General features: G+C 26.8%; 1 protein-coding gene across 3 annotated transcripts in view; it reads left to right on the top strand.

The window, feature by feature from the left end:
• LOC129957117 (pyruvate carboxylase, mitochondrial-like) overlaps nucleotides 1-12,690 on the top strand; it is a 108,014-nt gene that overhangs the window by 22,770 nt on the left and 72,554 nt on the right. Inside the window, exon 1 of one of the 3 annotated variants that reach the window (XM_056069276.1) lies at nucleotides 3,890-4,151. The exons of 1 other annotated variant lie outside the window; for it this stretch is intronic. The gene's annotated coding sequence lies outside the window, so the exon portion shown is untranslated. Of the gene's footprint in view, nucleotides 1-3,889; nucleotides 4,152-4,238; nucleotides 4,357-12,690 lie in introns of those variants that run through there. One more of the 3 variants, XM_056069283.1, reaches the window with a different exon arrangement.

The following is a 12,690-nucleotide window of genomic DNA, read 5'->3' as shown; positions in this document are numbered from 1 at the left end:
AAGAATTATCTGGATTTATTGATGTACTCACTATGAAGCGTTTCCAAATGTCGTTTAAGTTTAGGTTTCATTCTGACTGAGGTCAACATTTTTGAGCAAATGATACTCAGGGGCCTTTCTTCTTCATTTACTTCAGTACTGGTAAACCTAAAATTAAGTATTCTTGTGAATATATTCTTGATTTTATATTCGGAATCACACTAGTCTGTGTACTTGTTGATGCTTCACTATCGTCTAATGCTCTCTTACTTCCGCTTAAAAATTTATCCATGTGTCTGCATAAATTTGCTGCAGTGAATGTTTAATATGGAGAATTGCAGTTAACAAGAAAACATGTATAACATACACATTCACGATAGGTTCGATAGCTATAGAAGGATCGATTCGAACGAGGCTGGCTGGAATTGAAACTTGAGTTATCAAACAATTTCTTTCTTCCTATGATAAAACATTTGCTCTGCGCATGCTCGAGACGGCATCGGTCGTGTGGATTCCCTTCCACAAACATTACTTTTTTTTCTTCTCTCTTTTGTTTAGTCATGCTTCTGTTTTATTTCTTTTATTATTCGAAAAAGTGTATTCCCAGTTTCTAAATTTAGCTCTACCCTTCTAGGTAGCTTTTATTAACGAATTTTTCTACTTTCATATTCTTTTAACGTTACCTCTCTGTTTGGCTTTCATTTGAAATATAATATTTAAATTTTCCCCGTTTTCATTAGCTTCATCTGTTCACCGACCGCTTGGTAAAATGCCAGAAGTGGTTTCCCGCCAACGTTGGCGAGATTTTACTCTTGTTTTGGCAGTTAGTTAAAAATAATTTAAAACAGAATGCAAAATACTCAAAATACATTATTGTTGTATACATTTTATTGTAAGCGGGGGGTGCGATCAAAATTATGATTGCAAACTAGGCCACGAATACTGAAAGGTTGAGAAACGCTGCCTTATAGAGCAATTAAATAAAAATCTATTAATCTATTTAACAGGTCCTAAGTACAAATCTGAATCCTGACATCCAGAGTTTTCTTGTATTTTTAAGGTATTTTTTTATGTTAGTATATATACAAATCAGATAATTCTATCGTAAAAATTTTTCATATTCAATTCAAATATCTGTAATATGCTAAAAAAAATACTTAAAATTAATAATTTTTTTATGCCAGCTTCAGTTACAAGCACAAAATTTGCTTTCATCTTTATAAATTGTGTTTTTAGATTAGATATACCATGAAATATTAAACGAAACCTTTTATTCAAATTAGAAGTTATATGTCAACAGACACTCTAAGCATTTGTGTTGTAGTGGTAAGCTTGCACTTGGTTTAAAAATATGTTTTGGAAGTTCGTCAGAAAAAAGGGGGGCGCTAAGACTTGTAATGTTCTTGGGCTTAAATCCGGCCCTGAAGTGTGTGTGTTGATACTTACCGCATAATGAAGGTAGCAAATTTGACACATGTATATCTTGATAAATAATGAATAATAATAAATTTGGCACAGATATATCTTGAAAATGTACTCCTCAGAATGATTTGTTTGAAATTCTTATCAGAATTTTAATAAATTAAAAATTAAGCTGAATGTTAGTATTTTTTTCCCTTATAACTACAGGAAATATTATTGCCCAAAAATCCATACTATTTCAAAATTTAAAAAACTCTCTTTTAATAGTACCAATTTAACAATCGTGCGAATTTTTCCCAAATTTTAGCAATTAAAAAAAAAATTGTCTAGTTTCGAACAATAGATTTGTTTCAGTATTGCGCAGAAATTCAAATCGTTTATGTCGTTTTTTCAAATATTTAATCATGTGAATTTCTAAGGAACAAAATTTATTTTTAATTCTGTGTTAAAACAAGACTGAAAAAGAATACGAATACGGAAAAAAAAAAGAATTTTTGTTATATTTCTTATAATTTTTCATACAATTCTGAAGATAAAACTATATGTACAATTTCACCAAGCTCTTTTGATTTTTGGGCCATTTTACATGCACACTAATGAATATTGACAGACAGAATTCTTACAGACATGTTTCGTTCAAAATTTAATGAAACTCTGCAATGTAATTAAACTACTACCTAAGGTTTCCATATTTTTAGCTGACATGTTTTTAGACTTATAGACAATGTCAAAAATCTATTTTTAAGAATTATGTAAGTCTAAACAATAGAGATTCATCAAAATTTCAAGTTGAAGTTTTCTTTTTTATTGGAGAAAGTTATTATTAATCCAGAAGCAGATTTTAATTTGAAACTTGAAACATTTTAGCAATGAACAACCCCAACAGAGATCTTCTTGTACTAAAAACATGAAAATTTTTTTGTGATATTTCTAAACTGCTAAAAGCAAGCATAAATCATTGGAACCACAATTCAACAGTCATTATTTCCGAACTAAAATATATGTATTGTAAAATAATGTAGTTGTAATTTAAATAGTGCTAGATTCCTTTGACATGAGTGGTGTTGTTTTGGGAAAGGATAAGGAATAAAAAACAGAAAAGGAAAAAGAAAAAAAAAGCAGGGGATCATTTCACTATAAGATATAATTTACAGTTCAAAATGTATATTTACTTTATCTAGATATTAATATCAAGAAATACTGAAATGCCAAAAAGAAATGATGCCGATTCTGCATTTATTATTTTATATTCTATTTTTTTTATCAGAAACTAACGCAAATTATATTGTAATTTAAAATACGAACAGAATGGAAATTTTAAAGTTATTAAAAAGTTATGTTAATTTCATATCTAACAATTTCATTTCTGAGCGAAAATTCCCGCCTTCAGTAAGTATAACGTCAGTCTGACGATTTGGAGTCTGAGCAGATTAGTGCATTTACTGAAAGTAATAAAAGCGGAACCCGAAGAGATGAGTGTATTTGCTGAAAGTAATGAAAGTAGGAAACGATAACAGATCGAGAAGGAATAACAAAGTTGCAATGAATACGATTGAACTAAAGACACAGTCTCAATCTGTCTACAGTTGTCAAATTTGGATGGAAAAAAAAAAAACTTTTGATTGAAACTGAAACTTTTTTGATTCACGTCAAAATTATAACTTCTTCAAATGAAATTGTTTAAGGCCTTGAATAGTTGTTCCTATGCAATCTTAACACATTATTTTTCAATGCTCTGAAGATAACAGAAAAGCGACGAAGAGCAATTAGATGCGTATTTCTTTCATTCGTTTAAGTATCCAGTTTCACAAATAAAACAAAGTAAATTCATAAAGTCTAATTAAATTTAAATTGAACTGAAATTTTTTTTCAACTTGCAGGAAAACTGCTACTGAACTATTTTATTTATTTATTCTTATCGGAAGAATATACAAAATGAAAGAATTGAAATCATCAAAAAAGTTCGACCTCAATGTTTTGATGAGTCTTTACGTTTAAATCTTCCCTGAATCGGAAGACTTCATTTATGGAATACTGTTTGTTTTTCTGTGAATACAAAAACTGAAAAACAAATTAAGCTAAAACGATGGAAGTTGGTTCGCAAAAAAATTCATCGGGCATTGCCAAAATTTACCTTTCAAAACGAACGGAAATTGGCTCTTCAGTAAGATAGTTAACTGCATAAAAATCCTATTGGTGAAAAAGATTTCGATTTCACTATGGTAGTTCAAATTGCCTGATAATTTTTATTTATTTATACTTTTATGATTGTGTTTCATTTTAAATGCATTAAACTTTTCTTGAATTGATATGCAAATGCATATATCTCCAAAAGTAAGGAAGATTCTGAAATTCTGATTCAATTCATTATATAATGTTTTCAAAACGAATATACTTTAGAAACGGAACCGAAACTGTAATGCATTATTCTTTTGTAATTAATTATATCCGTTGCTATGACAACCAGTTTCATAACCGTTGCCAAAGAACAAGAAGACACACGTGAGGGCATCTTCCTCAAATCCTTTCTGGGATTACGAAATTTTAGTTCAGTGTTCAGTTGTAATTCCGAAGTCCACAGTCGTTGATTGTCTAAAGCAAATAAATATTGAATGACATCTTCTATCAAACCCTCTTCAAAGATTAGTATTATTAGATATTTTAATATGTAAGAAAACAAGGATTTTCAAAGTTCATGGCTACCTATTGAATTAATTTTAAAATTAAAAACAAATTCATATTAGAGTTCGGTACGTATATTTTATTTCCTTGTTTTGTGAGATATTTCTCTTTCTAACACGCAACAAATATTCTTTACATTTTTCATTTCAATTTATTACGATGCCGGTATTGTGGTAAACGATACATAAATATGCTTAATATTATGAATAATATCAAAATAAATAAGGTCTATTTTGAAGAAAACCATGCAAGAACTAAAATAAACACTTATCTGTAAGTTGTTGAAAGCTTCTTCAAATTAGGTGCATTGTTTCCATTTTTTTTCATTAATTTTTATTTAATCTGTATTGTCGAAAATGTTCTATTACTGATTGTATTATATATAAATTGTTTTGAGTACATATAGTAATAAGTTTAATTATTATATATTGCTTCTCTATGTAAAGACATAGAGAATTATAAAGAAAACTATACGTATTTGAACAAAAGTTTCTGTTGTAGTTATTCTTCAGTATATAACAAACACAATTTTGTAATCTAAAAGTTTACTTATAAGATTTCTATACGATGAAGTTATTAACATAAATGCACATTTAATAAATACAATGGAAATATTCTTTATAAATATAAGGAATTTTCAATTTAAAAATTGCAAAGTGCATTTTAATACTACATTGCTATGATTTGGTTAAATTTAAACATGCTTTGTTGTTTATATGCACTGTTTTTATAATTTGACTTCTCATAGGTTCATTCTTATATTTTAGCATATAAAATGCTGCAATTAATTAGCTGCTTACTGTATCAGATATTTCAATGAAGTAATGGAAAAAAGTTTGAATTAATTAAATGTGGTGCAATTTTTTAAAGCTTAATTCTAATATTAAAGTATCGATTGCCTAAAGATAAAGCTGGAAAAAATGTATGCAAACTTATTACATAGATAGAAAGTGTGTGTTTTTTAATGATTTTAAATTAGTATCTCGCATTTTAGGAAAAATGTAAATAATTGATAAATTCAATAAAATTTTTTCTCCTTTAACACAAATAAAATAATTCTTTAACAATTAAAATAATATAATAGTTATATAATTATTTTTTCAATACTGACATAATAGTTTGAAATCCTGTAGTTTTGAATTTGTTCTCTATAATTATGTACTTTTTTTCTGACAATGTGTAACTATACAGTTTATTTTAATTTCCTGTATATCAATAGTCATAATATGTAATGGCAACGTTATGTATTTGATGGTTTAGAGTCACCTGTAAGATTTAAAACATAACAAAGTATGAAGTTGACTTTCTTTGTTGTATCATATTTTTAAATGCTTTTAAGTTTAATTGTAAGTGTTGTAACTTAAAGGCAGATAATAAGATGACTTGAAATATCTATTTTGTATTCATTCAATTGGGTTGATGACATTAGAATTTAGATAACTTTGTACTATATATAGAAACAATTTTTAATCAAGAAAAATGAACTATTGAATTAATTGTTACAAAACCTTCATGATGATTTTTAGTATTTATCCTTGGGAAATTTTATTCAGATAAAATCTCCTGGGTTCATAGATTTCTAAAGCACACAAACTTTTATTAATATTTTATTTTATAGTTATTAATTGTTGGAAGTAAACTTTTATTTTTGGAGTCTTAATTGGTGTGGTATTTCATGTTTCTATATTGGATGCTTTAAAACCAAATCAGTGAAAATTTATTTTGTCTTCAAGTTTTTTAGAGAGTTTAATGTAGAATTCATGTCTTTTAATTAAAAGCATGCTTATTTTTATTATACTTTATAAATTATATTTCTTTCTAAATGCTTTCAAGTTTTTAGTAAATTTTTAGAAGAACATGAACACTTTGAAAAGAAGCAATTCTATGAAGTGCACACAATTACTTGATGTTGGTTAGTGAAAATTTTACTCGGATGCAGAGAGTTGAAGTGTTTTGAACTTTGTATCATATAATAAGAATTTAAAAAAATACACATGCTTTTTTACAAGCATTTTTCGATTATGAATTAATACGTTGTAATAGAATTTTTAAAATTTTTATCTATTGTATTCAATTTTTTTTGTAAATGAAACTTTTGCATGATATTTAAATATGTATTATAGTAAGTAGTTGTAATTTTTCTTGTTGGTAAATATTGGGGTTCATTATTGATGAAGGTCAATATCGAAACTGAGCTTATTTCAATGTACCAATTTTAGTCTTTTAAAATTTAGTCAACTTCACTGTTACTGTGTTCTAAGCTTATGTTTTTAATGAATAGATTGGCTGAAAACCTGATTCATAATGAAAGAATTTGTTGACAGAAAGTAAAAATATTATCCTTTATCAGGAACATATTAATTTTATTTTAACGAAAATTTGCTTAAATTGTCTTATTTGAACTCATTCATGAGATTTCTTTCTCATGAAATACCTAAAAACTGACTATTCTTCAATTGAATATTTAACATAGTATTCTAAAATAAGGTCAGTATGGCTAGTGCTATAAGAGCAAAAAAGTGATATATAATAATAATAATAAATATTGAAAAAATGCTGAAACTATTTTATGTTCATTTTGAAGATTCTTTATTATTATTACTTTTCAAAAATTTAACTATCAAAAATGCTGTAATGCTCTTCTATTGGAGCATATGTGATAAATTGATAACTCTGACTTAATTTTTGTAATTTTATTTGAAAGTAAAGACTCTTACTTTTGTTTGTTGCATCAGATTGAAAGGTTCATCTTCCAGAAACCTAAATAAAAGGAAAGAAAACCATTTTTTATCTATATAAATAAAAGTAAAAATTCATAAATTTTTATGCTCTAGATATCTTAACTATTGAATAAGTTATCTTTAAATTCTGCTTACAAATACTCTGAAACTTAAGGAAAATATCTGTTGTAAAAAAAAAATGAATCGCTTGAGTTAAAACTTAATTTCCTGAATTTGTCAGTATCGACCAATATCAGTTGAGTTTTAAGATAATAATATACAATTATGTCAAGCTCCATTCTATTGGTTTGCTGTATTATTGTGGGCAACTTCCATTGGCAATGTTGTGAATTTTTTGATAATTTATTGCTGGGGTCAGAAATATTAACAAGTGTTGAGATTTAATAACTATTATTAATTGGGACTGAAAATCCTAAATTGTCTTAAGGAATGAATATAAGAATTTGAAAACTTTCAATACAAAAATTTATGTATTTTTTTTATGACTATATGTAGCATAAACAAATGCAGGTAGAATTGTGGCTAGAATACTATGTAAAAGTATTAATTTTTAACTTAAAAATGTTAAATATGAATATATTTTCATCTCAAGTAACACTGTTTGTTTTGCCAGTAAATAATAAATTAATATATATTTATGTATAAAAATAAAATATATACTTTAAAATATAAATATATGTTATGTAATGATTATAATAAATATCGAACATTAGCATTCAATATTAAAAGGATTTCAGAAAACAACTTTTCTGAAAATTTTTTTGTTCCTTTGCATATAAATACTACTTTTTCTTAAACAGAATAAAGATATTTGATTTTAAATGGTAATTTAAAGAAATTGAATTATTGTTATTCCCGTAGATATATGCTGTCTGTTAATTTTCTGATAGCAATAATTATAATAAAGAGAATATTTAATGTATTATCTTGAAATATCTATAATATAAAAATTATATGGGAATATACACAGTATAAAAGTTTTTGAAATTGCATACAAGACATTTAACATGAATAATAACTTTAAAACAATTGAACATTTTTTTAAAAGAAAAACTAAAATCTGTTTCATGTAAATACTTATTCTCACTTGTACATGCTTGTTTGATTTCCTTCATACAAAGCTGCAGCATGGCTAAAACTAATCGGCCAGTTGTATATCTGACATTCAATGGCTAGTGGAGAGCTAACTGAATTACTTTAACATAGAGCAGGAACTATTATGATATGAAATCTAGTAGAATTTATATCTTATGATCTCACTCTTACACACAAAAAAATATTATTACAGTAAATTTGATAATAAATAATAGTTTTCTGTATTAAAAATAGTTTTGAAGTTATTATAAATAATTTCAACTTGAGAAAAATATGCATTTTATATTTAACCTTTTTAAAATATTCTAACTGTGAATAGTATTGAACCCATTCACTAAGATTTCTGTACTCATTCAATTTTTCTTTAATATTTTAATTTATTTACTAAAACTTGAGTATTATGAAATAATTAGATAAAAATGTATGATGAACATATTCTATTCTGATATTAACAAATGCTAGTTTTTATCAAAATTTTTGTTTATATTATTTATATTCTCAACTTGTGCTTTGAATTTCAAAATTCAAAAAGTCCTTATTGCTTACAATTAATGTTATGTGTTAAGTGTCAGATATATTAAAAAAAAATACCATAGTTTATTAACTTATCTGATTTTTGAAGCTTTGAAAATATTAATTGAATATATATTATAAACAAACATGAGTATGAAATTAAAAAAAAAAATTGATATATTTTGATGTGAAGGAAAAATAAAATACAAAATAATAACCTTGCAGATATGAAGGATAAAAGGAAGAATGAAAAGATAAAAATAAAATCAGTTTTTAAAGTGCACTTTTGTTGATATTCTAAAAACAAGATTTTTTTCCCCCTTGTAATTAATTTGGACTGTCATTACTTTGTAATTTTTTTTTTTCACATTTACTATTAGATATCTCTGGTATGAAATAAAACTCCAAAAATTTAAAAATATTGCACTTTTATTAAGAATACATAAATGAACAAATTTGGAATTCTAATGTATCAGAAATGAGTGGAAAATTGATTCAATTTCTTCTTCAGAAACATGAAATAATTCAACTAAATGATAAGCTATTAGTTCAAGGTAACTAGTAATTAAGTTCTGTAATTATTAAAATTGCATATTGTCATTAATAATACAAAAGTGAAAAAAATTAGAATTGTCCATCAAAAAATTAATTTTACAATTCCACTTTTGAAAAGATGAAATGAATCAAGTTAAAAGAATAATAAAAGGAAAGGAACTTCCATGTGAACAAATGAGTCTAGACTTAGATGTAAATAATTAGAGCAACAAGGATGTAGGAAATTAGACAACTGTAGAATATTTCCTAAAGCTTCCATCTGTTTGCTACCTATACATCAGTCTTATTTGTCCTTGCACTGTAATTAATACAGCTTAAATATTCTTAAGTTTGATTTTATTCTTTTCTGTATTTTTTTCGGTGAGGATTTTGTTAAAATAAGTGTCAATTCATGCTCACTTTAATCTGTTTATCACCATTTTTGATTTTTTTGCTCGTCTGGTCTAGTGATTAGACTCGTATCTGATCAAGCAAAGGTAACATTTCAAGGTGCTTGTAAATATAATTAAAATAAAAATCTGAAAAACAATTTTTTTCTTCTAAAATTTACTTCAGGCATTTTTCTGTCTTATTTAGTTAATTGATTGTGCTTAGATTAATCTTTTTAAATAATTAAAATCACAATTTATGGCTGGAAGATGCATTTTTGGTTACTTTTTTAAAACTCAGTGTTTTATCTAATTTATTTAAAAAGTGAAATTCAATTTTATGCTTTATTGGATTGCTTGAATCAAAATGTATTGATGAAGTGATGCAACTTTCAAATACACCAAATACTTCCACAAATAAATGTTAAATTTTCTTTTTTAAATTCTTCGACTGTTTGCAAGACCCCACAAAAAAATCTTCCAAAATTTTAGCAATAAACTTACTGAAACTGGCTACATTTTTTTCTTCTTTTTTACGTTTTTAAATGTATATAATATTATAATATATGTGTGTGTGTTATGTATAAGTTAAGACATATATATCAAAAGCATTTATACATCTTTCTTAAAAAAGCATTTTAGATTCATTGCCACTTTTTTCAGTATTAGCTTTTTCAACTAAATAAATTTTTAACGATCTTTTATGCAATAGTTAAGGTGGAAATTGGATTTTATGCTTCTCAGTGCTTAATTCATAGTAATATTTATAATTGACAGATATAGTAATTTGTTTATGAGAATAGTTGACGCCATATTAACCTGAATTGCTATCAGATTTTTGCTGACAGTAATTCAGTGAAATAATAATTCATAAATAAATCATGATTAACATAATTAATTCCTTATGAATTAATAACATAAATAAGCTATATTATGTTAATAAAAATATATGATCCTAAGTATAAAAATGAATTTCATATGTATTAATGACACCCATGTTATGGATCAAATTTTTTTCCTCTGCAGTTCTAAATCAGAAATATGGGAGGGGGGGGGGACTCAGCTTTTACCAACTGTGAATTAACAGAAAATTAAATAAGTAATATAATAACTTTCTTTTAAAATTTTATTCATTAGATAATTTTTGAGAATAAAAGCCAACTACTATAGAGAAATTTCTGAAATTTGTTGAATGAATTTCTCATTCAAATATAAATAGTTCCATTTAAAGCACTTCATGAAATAAAAACTTTTTTGGCATGGTAGAACAAGAGTTTTCATGCAGCCTGGGAATCTTTGATTTTGTTGTTATTAATTTTTTTTATTATTGATTAATTTACCAAATACATGAATAAACTGCTGCTCATCAATTTCTATTCTTTGATTTCTTGTATTTTTGCAAAGGGTTAAAAATAGGTGTAAAAAAAAAATACTAGAAATGTGACCAGTGGGAATTTTTGATTGTTCTCTAGTGTTTGTGATGGTTTTTTTAAAACATATCTTGATGAGTAAATTCATTTTAAGTGTTTTGAATAAAATTTTAATAGTTTTTTTGTATATTTCTTTATTATTTTTAAATTAATTACATTCATAATCTAAATTGGTTAAAACATATGATCAAGAAATTTTTTAGGGTGCCATTCTTTCACTTTGTACATTGAAAGTTTTTATGCATTTAATATTATAGAAACCTAGAATAGAAATGCTTATAGATTAAATTTCAATTCAGCAAAATAAAATTCTAGAATTGTACAGTTTGAAAACAAGAAAATTAATGAATTGTGAAATTTTATATTGGTAATCAAGATATAAAGCATTGCTAATATCCAAAAATATGTGTTGATATAATGATAAATGTCCCAATTTGAGGGAATTCAAATGAAATTTAAAAAAATGTTCATTGACATTTACTAGTTCCAGTTCCTGTTTTTCTTAATTGACAAAAAAGTTTAAATTCCCTTTTGTGAGCTTGTGGTTAAAATGCTGAAGAATTTCATTCAGAAGGTTATCAGTTCTATATTCTGATTTTGCTCTTTACTAGCATTATTTTGAAGCTGTAAACAGATATACGCTTTAGCTTTGTGTTACTTGTTATGGTCGGACTGGCTATTCGATTTTCTTTCCAAGCCAAACATAAATGTAGACCAGTTTCCTCAGAAAGTCTTCCAGATATGTAAACTACCGTATATAAGAAGTTAAAATCAAATTTCAATATCAGGTGACATGTAACTGTACCAAGGTCATATTTGGATCTGAATATTTGACACGTCTCCGTTTTCATAAATCTTTGACTAAAGGTTTTGGCCATTTATGCTAAAAAAAGGGAAAATAATCACAAAAATTTTTACAAATTTTTAAAAATTATTAGAATTAATGTATCTAAACATTTATATGCCAAATTATTTAAATCTATTTTCTTTTTTCTTTCAACAAAAAATTTTAAATTATTAAAATTGATGTATCTCTTATATGGCAGCTTCATTACTTTCTTAACAAAAAAAATTCTGAATTTCAAATCGATTTTCTTCATATGTATGTTTGCATATACAGTGTAACTTTCATTTAATGTCATTCAAGGGATTGAATAGTTTATGAATGCCATATGCGGGAAAGTCATATCACTGACTCTCCGACCCGTCCGAAGGCACACGGATAAAGAATACTGAATGACTAGACCACCGCAACAGCAACATTGGCGGGAATTATGGTTGTCCTAAGGGTCATCACCGGCCACGGTACAACCCTTCCCGAAGGAAGTACGTCCCGTCTTCGATGGAAGGAGCCAGATCCTCCACCTACTTAGGTACCCACCAGGGTGGCGAGATCCAACCAGCATACCGGAAATATCTCATCCTCATTTCGAGGTATCCCCCCCCCCCGGGAGTCATATATGCGGGAAAGCGCTAAATCGGGATATGACAAAAACAAAACATTGATCATGAAACAGAAGCTAATTTTGGTTACATAGCTTTTATATCTTCCTTCATAATCGGTTAGACGTCAGCTTTTAAAATTAGTCTTTCTCTGAAATGAAGGGGGGGGGGGCTCTTTCCTTTCATTAGAATTTGCATTCTCAAATTTGTTATCTCTGACTCCTGAAAATCATCTGTTACTAAAAGACTTGAAATGCATTTATTCCCGATTCGCTCCGGTGCTGAAGTACTCATAAGAAGAGTTTCTAGTAAATCTACCTACTTTTTCTTGTTTTAAATTCTATATTTAGAAAAGTATTTTTCAGAAGCTGGTTTCACTAATGCACTTTAAACGATGAGATAATTCTCAAATCACAAATTTGAGCTTTTTTTGTGTAATGGTGGGGGGGAGGAGCGATTCCA

This window comes from Argiope bruennichi, chromosome 2 (genome assembly GCF_947563725.1).
Source record: "Argiope bruennichi chromosome 2, qqArgBrue1.1, whole genome shotgun sequence".
Taxonomy (NCBI): Eukaryota; Metazoa; Arthropoda; class Arachnida; order Araneae; family Araneidae; genus Argiope; species Argiope bruennichi.
Note: the sequence above shows the minus strand (reverse complement) of the source record. Positions and strands in the feature narration are given on the sequence as shown.